Source organism: Electrona antarctica (assembly GCF_951216825.1).
Source record: "Electrona antarctica genome assembly, chromosome: 23".
Classification (NCBI taxonomy): Eukaryota; Metazoa; Chordata; class Actinopteri; order Myctophiformes; family Myctophidae; genus Electrona; species Electrona antarctica.
In genome coordinates this window covers 457,679-467,797 of record NC_136804.1, presented here as the reverse complement: position 1 = coordinate 467,797, position 10,119 = coordinate 457,679, and positions in this window count along the sequence as shown.

The following is a 10,119-nucleotide window of genomic DNA, read 5'->3' as shown; positions in this document are numbered from 1 at the left end:
AACACTTAAACCCTCAATACTTGACCTTTGGCCTGCTTCTTTTCCCGTCTATACAAAACCTCTTCGCCGAAAATAGTCGATCTACAAGCGTTGCCGAATTGTACGTGAGCTTGTATATCGTCTATTTTCATCAAGTTTTCCCTCCAGAATGCTAGGGGTTCAAGTTGTTGTTGTTGTTAATGCAGCTGGCAAGAACCAGCATGGAAGATGTACAATTTTATTATGCAACAGGAAATTAGTTGCAGGATATATCTTTTCTCATTTCAAAAAGTGTCTATATGCCAGGTTTTGCTCAAGGCAAGTAGGCCTATGCATTTTAATTCACCTTTCATTTTGCACCCTCGCCCCAGATACAGCTCATCTGGATGCAAGAGAATGTCACAAGTTGTGTTAAAACATTCAGTAGGCTACTGTAAGTATTCTCATTCAGAATCCTTAATGTACTCCTATGGCTTCAGACCAGTGCAATTCTAGGGAAAGCCTGCCATCTGCTGACAGAACATGAGCACTGCATTGCAGCTGATCAAATGCCTTTCTGGTTTACCGCTTTCTTATGCTATGCTTTTGGCTGGTCCTCCTTAATACCAGAATGGACTTATTGTGGATCTATTGCATACATGTGCGGATGTATACTTATACAAGTGTACTGTACAGTATCTGTATGTAGTGTGTGTGTGTGCGCGTGCGTGCGTGAAGCTTGTCATTCCATGTCAAGCTTGTCTGCTCTCATGATGGAAAAGTCTGCGGGTTACAGCCTGCTTTCAGCCTGCTTAGCACAAAATAAAAACATAAGTGGACTTTGCATTGTTATAGCACCTTCATCCAAAGCGTTTTACAATGTGTGTTACTTTCACCAATTCACGTACAGACAGTGAAGGCAACCTAGCAAGGATTAAGGAACCATCCTCACTGGGAGCAGTTAGTTAGTGAGTTGTCTTGCTCAAGGCAAGAAGAGCAGGGGATCAAACCAAGAACATTTCATTTTCCAAACAGCTATAGCCCACAGCCTGCTGGTTTTAATATTGCATGTCCGGCTCCCTCAGACATTGCAGCAGCATATAAGTGATATTAGTAATTAAAAAATAAGAGAAAAAAGGAAACAAAACAAAAATACAGTATAGGCTAATAATAATAAGGGAATAAGAAATGTGGAGGGAGAATCAACATAATACATACAACAGAAATGTATAGACAATAAGATAACAACAAAAAATACAAAAGCGTCCCTAACTGATTGATTGATTGAAATATGTATTAACAGTTTGCAGAATTACAGTACATTTCAAGCACAAACTCAATACAAAAATAACTGTGAGTGGACGACCCAATTAAGCATTACACTTGTTTACAAGAGGGTCCACCATGTTCAATTCATCAAAACATTTAGAGACGTACAAAAACTGTTGCAACATGTGGGACAGACTGGCTTTATTTATTTGTATTAACGTTTATTTATTTATTTTGTAAAATAGCTGAGCTAGATCAGCTATTTCCAAAAGATCTGGGAATACTTTGCCAAACCTGTACAAATGGGGGTCCGCGGCATCAATTTGGGGGTCCCTGACATGAAAATGTTCGATAACCACTGGTGTAGATGCATTGCTATTATTATTCTGTGACATTATTGTGCTGTTGAAAACAAGCTATGAAGGCTGGGGTGGTGTGTGCACTCTGCACGCACGCACGCACGCACGCACGCACGCACGCACGCACGCACGCACGCACACCGCACGCACACACACACACACACACACACACACACACACACACACACACACACACACACACACACACACACACACACACACACACACACACACACACACACACACACACACACACACACACACTCTCTCTCTCTCTCTCTCTCTCTGCCGGGTGTGTGGAAATGTTGACTCGAGGTTAACCACCCACAGGAGGTGTTTCAAAGTCCCGATAATGGATAATGCAAACTGGCCAGTGGCCATGGACTATAAAGACTCCAGAAAAGTTGCGCTAACCAGGTCCAGCTGACTAGGGGTCACCACTCACCAGCAGTCAGTGGTGTACAAAGTACTAAACATTCTTAATAAATAAGTAAGAGTATCAATACTGCAATGCAGAAATACAGCTGTTACAAGTAGAGGTCCGGAATTAAAAATATACTAGAGTAAATGTACAACAGCATTGATATCAAAATGTACTTAAAGTACCAAAAGTAGTAAAGTTTTCAAATGTATAAAATGTAGGCTGCCTATTTAGGCAACTGCCTATTGTGAACTTGTAGATCTGTTAACTGTGGACGACACCAAAAAGCGGTCATTGGATTCGCATGTCGTTCCACATTTTGGTGGCATAGCAGCGAAATTAATTTAGTCCCTTGTTTGTGCCGAATCTGGGTTGCACATGGTTTGTTGATCTCCCTCTGGTGTTGTGGGTGTGGACTTCGCTGACATTAAGGAAGTACATGGGTATCTTGGTGGTGTATCGAATCTTGTGGACCAGACCCATTGCAAGATGCTGTACTCTGTCGTCAACCCTAAGCCATTCCAGCCTGTCAAAGTGGGCAGGGGTGAGGTGGGTTTGGGGAGTGAGGCCAATAGCAATAGTAGCCTGACCAGTTTGTTTTGGGAAGTCTGGAGCCTTGTTTTAAGGGCCTTTGAGGTGCTGTGGTACCAAGAGGTGCATGCATACTAGTCGAAGAAACCTTGTACGAGGGCTCCTGTTACAGCTACAGTAAGCTACTCATCCACCATCTGCATGACGGGTGACCAGATGTCCCTCTTTGCATGGGACAGTCCCTCATTTCCAAGACTGTTCAGGCGTCCCACATATTGAGACCCTGTCCCACATTGTGACTGGCAGGCAATTGCATCAGTGTTCAAATGCCCTAATAGTTAGTCCCCTAATAGTTGGCCTTCTGTTGTAAAGCTCTCTCATTGTCTCTTCCTGCAAGATGTGTTTTTAAGCCTGTTAAAGTAGCATTAACAAAAAAAAAAGAAGCATGATTTTAAAACAAAATGTGAGACACCAAAGGAGTTTATAAATGATAGCCAATAGGCCTATGGTTGAATATGACATCAAGGCATTTAATAGCAACTCAAGTAGTAAGTTGCTAACCCGGTACTCCAGTATCGCTTGTGTGGGACAAGTGGGACTTGTCCCACACAAGCGATACTTCTGTCCCTCGAATGAACAGTTTGGATCTGGTCACCCTAGCATGACAGCGAAACTGGCATGGCCAGTGTTGTGCTGCTTAATCCCCTCATCATCGTGCCTCTCAAATATCTGGAAACGTGGAGCTGTGTGCGTCTTGAGTGAAGGATGATTACGGCTTGGGAATACAGCCTACTATGGGGCAGTGATCTTTGAGTTGGCTGAGACCCAGTGGTGTAAAGTAACTAAGTATTTACCAAAGTAGACTACTTTATTTAATTTTGAGGAATTTGAGTATTTCCTATTTCTAATACTTTTACTTCTACTCCACTACATCTCAAAGCCAACATTTTTACTTTTACTCGACTATAACTATTTAAAAACTTTAGTTACTAGTTAGATTAGAAAACGTAATTATAAAACACTTCAACCCTATACATTTCGGCCATTTGAAAATAACATGGTCTATCTACAAGCTCACAATGCGTCGCAATGCAAAAAAAGAAGAAGAAAGTGTTCAATCTAAAAATGTATAATATATTTCAAATATTTGAATATATTATATTCAATGATTTGAAAAAATAGCAGATCTACAAGGTCATAGCACAGTCTCATGATGTCTTTTATGTATACAATTCCTTGCTCATACAAGGCTAGTTACAATTGTTTCCACTTATGGGTGACTCTAATTAGCATATCCATTTAGAAGCACTGTATACATTAAATATAATGGCTTTGCCAGTTAGCAGTAAATGTATACAGCGAACGGAAATGCCAAGGATCTTGTTCCCTGGTTGAGAGACTCATCATTATTCTCTTCTATATGCAGTCACATGGTCGGGATATACGGGTCACATTTGCATAATCACCGAACACCATATCAAACCCATTTCTCGCCGCTGTAGAGATGCGTTTGATGAGGTGAAGTGGGTTTGCCTGTTTGGCAGAGCGGATCTGATAAACAGACACTTGGAACTGTGTTCACACATTCAGGTCAGGAAAACAAAAATGTTTTCTTTTGTGTTACGGAGCCAATATATTTGCTCTATTTCTGTCCTGGCTACAAAAAAAGATCACGAGGGAGCGAATAATGCCATATTTATACTTGGTTGAGCCCCAGTATGACACACACAAAAGTAGCAGATCTACAAGCTTGCAATGCGTTGCAGAGCGGACACAGGTGTGCAACTAAGTATATATTGGGCTTAAAGGAGCATTCAGTGATTTGAAAAGAAAAACCTGGTCCACCCGGTAACAAGATGTGCACATGCACACGCTCTACAGTGGGGGAAGTACAACAGACCAACAGCACGTGCACCAATGCCCGCCCCACTCGATCATGATTGGAGGAAGGCCCCTCTCATCCTGATTGGATGAAGGCTTTGCCACCCAAAGCCCAAACCGAAACTAGGGTTTTTTGACCCCAGGGGCTCACTGGGGACAGGGAGGAACTCCTTATATGGTCAGCACACTTTATAGTAGGGAGGATTATCCAAAAAATAAGAAAAAATAAGTGATATTTGAATTAAGTGAAATCACTGAATATACCTTTAAGGCCATATAGTGACAGTAATGTGTTATATCAGTGTTAATAAACAATGAGCAACCCAGGGGTCCTTGAGGGGGTTCCTAGGGGCCTCTAATTTCCTTGACTGAAGAAGACCTGTTTGTTGAAACGTTAATAAGCTTTGACTGGGAGCTTGTTTACTTCTACAGTGTGCAGATTTTATTTTAACATCCCTAGGGGTTCCAAGCTAAATGTGTTAATATAGCATCAAAACCACTTTAACCTTGTTTTGGCTATTTTCCAATAATTTTGGAAAGAATATGTCCCTGGCACAACATCTTTTCAGATGGGGGTCCACGGCCAAATACATATCAGTTTGGGAATCCTTGACATTGTGCACTGAGCTACGGTACGTCAATGCCATCTTCACACTGGCATGAGATTCCCTGGGGTGGCATGTCTGGGCACAGCTGGCACTGTGTCACCAGTCTGCCATGCCAGAGTTAACACAAAGCTCACCCAAGTGACCATCAAGTAGACCTTTGGGAAAACCTCTTATTGAAAAATGGACAGTAAAGTACAGAGACATGGTCAAGGTTGCTAATGAAGCTTCAATGTCAGCAACAATAATTACGTCAGAGTTGTTTTTTTTCTTCTTCAATTAAACATGGAGGAAAGCTGAAGATGCTTCTGCAGACTTCATCTGAGATGTCTATATAAGGTAAACAAAGCACTTGCAAATACAAATTCTTAATACATTTTGACAGCTTAGTTCAGCCTTAATCAACTTTGAAGTAAGCTGTGTAGTTTGTCCTAATTAGCTGTTTTTATAGTGGAATCCTTAATTTTATAGAGCTGATTTATAAGGTAACATGACCTAAAAATAACACTCTTCATCACACCAATGGTTAACTGTAAAAAGCTGTAAAAAAAAAAGTGGGTATGTTTTTGCACAAACTCCCATCGTTTTCCATTTTCAAGAAAGATCACACATAGGCCTACAGCCAGTCTTTCTGATACAGTAGTGGGAGGTCATCAATCAAATCATGGATATCAATATGGTTACACAGACAGATATAACCTCGCAGGAAGCCACATGGTTTTAACCTGCCATGCATGTCGGGAGTCACAGGTTAGTTTTAACCTGTAGGACCCGACCTGATGTAAACAAGACTTAGTGCTTTTCATGGTTTCAGTATCAGTATCAGTTTTTGTATTGACTTTCATAACATTTTAAATCAATCAATCAATCAATCAATCAATCAATCTGCCCACCGGCCACACATGTCGGGAGCGGCAGTGTTGTCAGACTCTGGAGTGTAGGACCGTTGGTACGTCTAACCAACATGCACCCCACTTCAAGTACCGGAGCTCACTGTTCAACTCAACTGAGCCTGATTAGTGATTAGGAAGGCACTTGCGCATGAAGGGCCCAATGGGCGGCAGTGGATCAGGGGTAGAGTGGCCGGTAGAACGGCCGGATGGGAAAACCGTGAGGTTCCCAGTTCAATTCCGGGCCCCCCCCAGAGCAGGCCCGGCCCTTCCTACAGGCCGACGAAGCAACCGCTTGGGGCGCCATTTCTTTACTCTGTCCCAACTCTGTCTGCCCAGTGTCCCCCCAGTGTCTCCCCAGTGCCTCCCCAATGTCTGCCCAGGGCCTCCCTAGTGACTCCCCAGTGCCTCCCCACTGTCCCCAGTGTCTCCCCAGTGCCCAGTGTCCCCCCAGTGCCTCCACAGTGTCCCCCCAGTGCCTCCCCAGTGCCTCCCTAATTTCTCGCGGCGGGGGCGCCGCGAAGAATCCTGCCTGGGGCGCCAGATTGCTCAGGACCCAGAGTTAGTGTTGAAGTGTCCTGGCTTGAGCAAGACACTGAACTGTTCCTGGAAAGAGTCTGTTCTCCTATATGGCAGTGAATGCTGCACCCTGAAACCAACCCCGCAGAAGTCTCCAGACGGGTGCTACACCAGCAGTACTTAACATCAGCAAGAGTATGCATGTTACCAACAAGAATCTGTATGACGGAATACCAAGGATGAGAGACTAGCAGGAGTCAGGACACTGCCAAAGACAGCCAGCAAATTGGATCTGTGGGAATCAACACACAAGGTCACGAGTATGTCCCACATTAATATACGTGGAAGAAAGACACAGGAGCACAAAGTACCGACAAGCTGACCAGATGTATGGAGAACCGGGATGAGTGGAAGTGACGATGGAGAGCACACGCACGCACGCACGCACGCACGCACGCACGCACGCACGCACGCACGCATGCATGCACACGCAATGTGACAATGTGACACGAAATGTGACAGCACTTTGCTTGACAGCAATCTGTCATATAAATGGCCAATTACAGCAGTATAACATATAACTGAAGCAGACAGTGAAAAGATTGGTGTTCCATGAAGTACAAACGCCATCAGACAGAAATGTCAGCGTCGGGAGAAGCTGCTTCTGTCAAGAGACAGATACGGAAATGAAACTTTCTGAGGCGCATGGTGGGAAGTATCTAAGTACATTTACTCAAGTATTTTGAGCTTCTTTTACTTTACCTGAGCATTTCCATTCATTCTCCTACTGATCACAGATCATTACTTACCACTAATCCTATACTTTAGGGCTATTTGACAATTAAAACATCTACACGCTCACAAGCCTGTATTATAGATCGGCTTCACAAACAAAACATTACAAATAAGACATTTTGCAGGCAACTTCACTTTTACTTTGGTACTCTAAGTATATTTTGAAGCCTATACTTTTGTACTTTTAGACTAGTCAAACTTTGAAGGATGTTTTGAGTATTGTTATATTTTATATATTATCTCAGAGTTGTTCGCTTGTCTTTTTCATCTTAAAAAAAAAAGAAGTAGAAAAAAGACTTGGCATCTCAATAAGAATATGCTGAAGAGGCTTCTACAGTCTGCATCTGAGATTTATTCTATTTAAGGTAAACAAAGCACTGCGAATACATTCTTAATACATTTTGACAGCTTAGTTCAGCTTTGATCAGCTTTGAAGTATAAGCTGTCAAGTTTAGTAGCTGTTGTTGATGGTGGTATATGGGTTTACCTTTCGAGACAGGAACCCCTTTTGGGATAGTTGTTGCTATGTACAGTGTATAATATATGGCAACATGGATTTAGAATTTTTTAGAATCGGCCTTAAGTTAATTTATGGAGTGCCAAAGAAAAATAAACAGATACTTTTAGTATTAAAGTAAAATATCTGAGTACTTCTTCCACCTCTGCTGATACGCTTGCATCACGCATCCTCCATCTCTCAGCTGAGGATTTGTGTTGGGGGGAGGGGAAAAATCATATACTGTAGAAATCATCTCCATTACTGTGGGTCCCCCCCGTCCCCCCCCACCCCCAGCTCTAAAAATAGAGGCAGAAATGATGGATGGGGGGTTGGGGTTGGAGAAGACGAGGCATAAGAGAATGGGCTCCGAGTCTGAGTGAATGAATTGTTATGAGATCTCCGTGCATGGCATGACGCTGGAGGCAACGTTCGCAGAGCCAGAGCGGAAACGTGCCACGCTGATGTGTGTGTCTACACACATCGAGTGTGTGTGTGTGCATGCTCGCTCACACATGCAGATAGACAGGCAGGGAGGCATCCACACGGCCAAGCATGTACACGCTGTGTATACAGTATGTATATCAGTGGCGCAGGCAGGAATTAATTATTAGCTGGGCCTGGGACCATCTGGGTGGGCAAACTGTGCGCGCGCAAAATTTTAGCATTAATTAATACTAATTATTTGCCTTACATTTCCTACAAATATTAAGTCAGGTGTCTTAGAGATTGACAGGTGGTAATGTCAGCAAGACACTTCATCCCATCACATTCCCAAATCACACCTGTGTGAAGTGAGGGGCGCTCTTATCATATACATCATTATGCATCATCTCATTCTGGCCAATCACAATTTGTGTCCTCACCGTGGTCTTCATTGGCAATGGCATTCAATGTTTGTGTTTACACAAACACTCAAAGCTGGCCATTCATTGTCAATGCGGAATTCAATGTTTGTGTTAAGACAATGTTTGTGTTTACACAAACCCTCAAAGCTGGCCCTCAAGTTAATTAGCAGATTAGCACCCCATAGCATAGCAGCAGACAACATGGGCACAATCAATGAAAATCCATTTGGCAAAAATTACAATTGTGACCTTTGATGTCTTCAATCCTGTAGTAATCCATAATCAAGGTCGGACGCTGTTGTTGTGGAGTTACCAAGTCCTCAGGATACAACTGTTCAGTAGCTCAGGACTGCTGACTTCCTTTCTTTCCAAAAGACTTTGCAATAAACGTTTGACATTTAATTTGTGAGGCTAACGTGTAAGGCTACTCTCAGAGAGGCTTCTCCTTTATATTTAATCATAAACAAAGACACTTTAAGTTTCCAGGGTTAAGAATCTGCTGCATTCTAGAAACAAGCACATGATGACAAGCATCAGGCAGGCGTGACCAATCAATCAATCTACGCAGGTACAGATGGACAAACTACAGTAGGCAGTGCCAGTGGCTATCATAGGCTATATGGATCCAAATAGGAAATAATAATATTAATACACCCACTGCCATATTTTGCTAAATTGAATGCAGTGATTTCATCCACATTATGTAATAAGGCTACTCTGACTCATCATATGATATACATCATATGCGGCTGTGGCTGTGGCTCAGGAGGTAGAGCAGGTCGTCCAATGATCCCTGGGTCGGCGGTTCGAATCCCGGCTCCTCCTGTCCACATGTCGAAGTGTGGACAGGAGACACTGAACCCTACATTGCCTCCAATGAGTCGGTCGGTGTGAGCTTGCCACCATTGGTGTGTGAATGTGGGAATTTGGAGGGGATTTATCCCCCCAAAATTATGTTTTTGCAACAAACATTTATTTTTGGCATTTGCAGCGCCCCCTATGTATGAAAATAGAATTGATTTAGTCTCTCTGTTGATTAAACCACCCGCGACATGGGATTAAAATTTGGGGTGGATTGGACATTCCATTCATGATTTGTGGCATTTTTTGTAAAATAGGCCCCTCCCACTAACTTTGGAAGCCGATTACGGTCGAATGATACAGACTATCAAAATTCTGCCTGTGGTTGTTTTAATCGCATAGGGCCAGAGATCATATGTATCGATATTTTGAGATTTGGACAAACTCTGTATGGTGGAAGTGCAAAAAGTGTGTTTTGAAGAAAATTCAAAATGGTGGAAAATCTTTCTTGACACAAATGGGCGTGGCCTATATGGGTAGATGCGTCATGACACATGGAATCCAGAGACATTTTTAATTCGATTTTACGACGTACGGTTAAAGAGTTATAGGTCAAAACGTAAAGTAGGCTGTTATAGCATCACCATGAGGCCGACTGATCTTTTTCAATTAATTTTCGTAATTATTATTGAACCTCCTTGTTTTGTAAAATGTAGTGCTTCACTGTCTCCAAGTAAAAAATACTT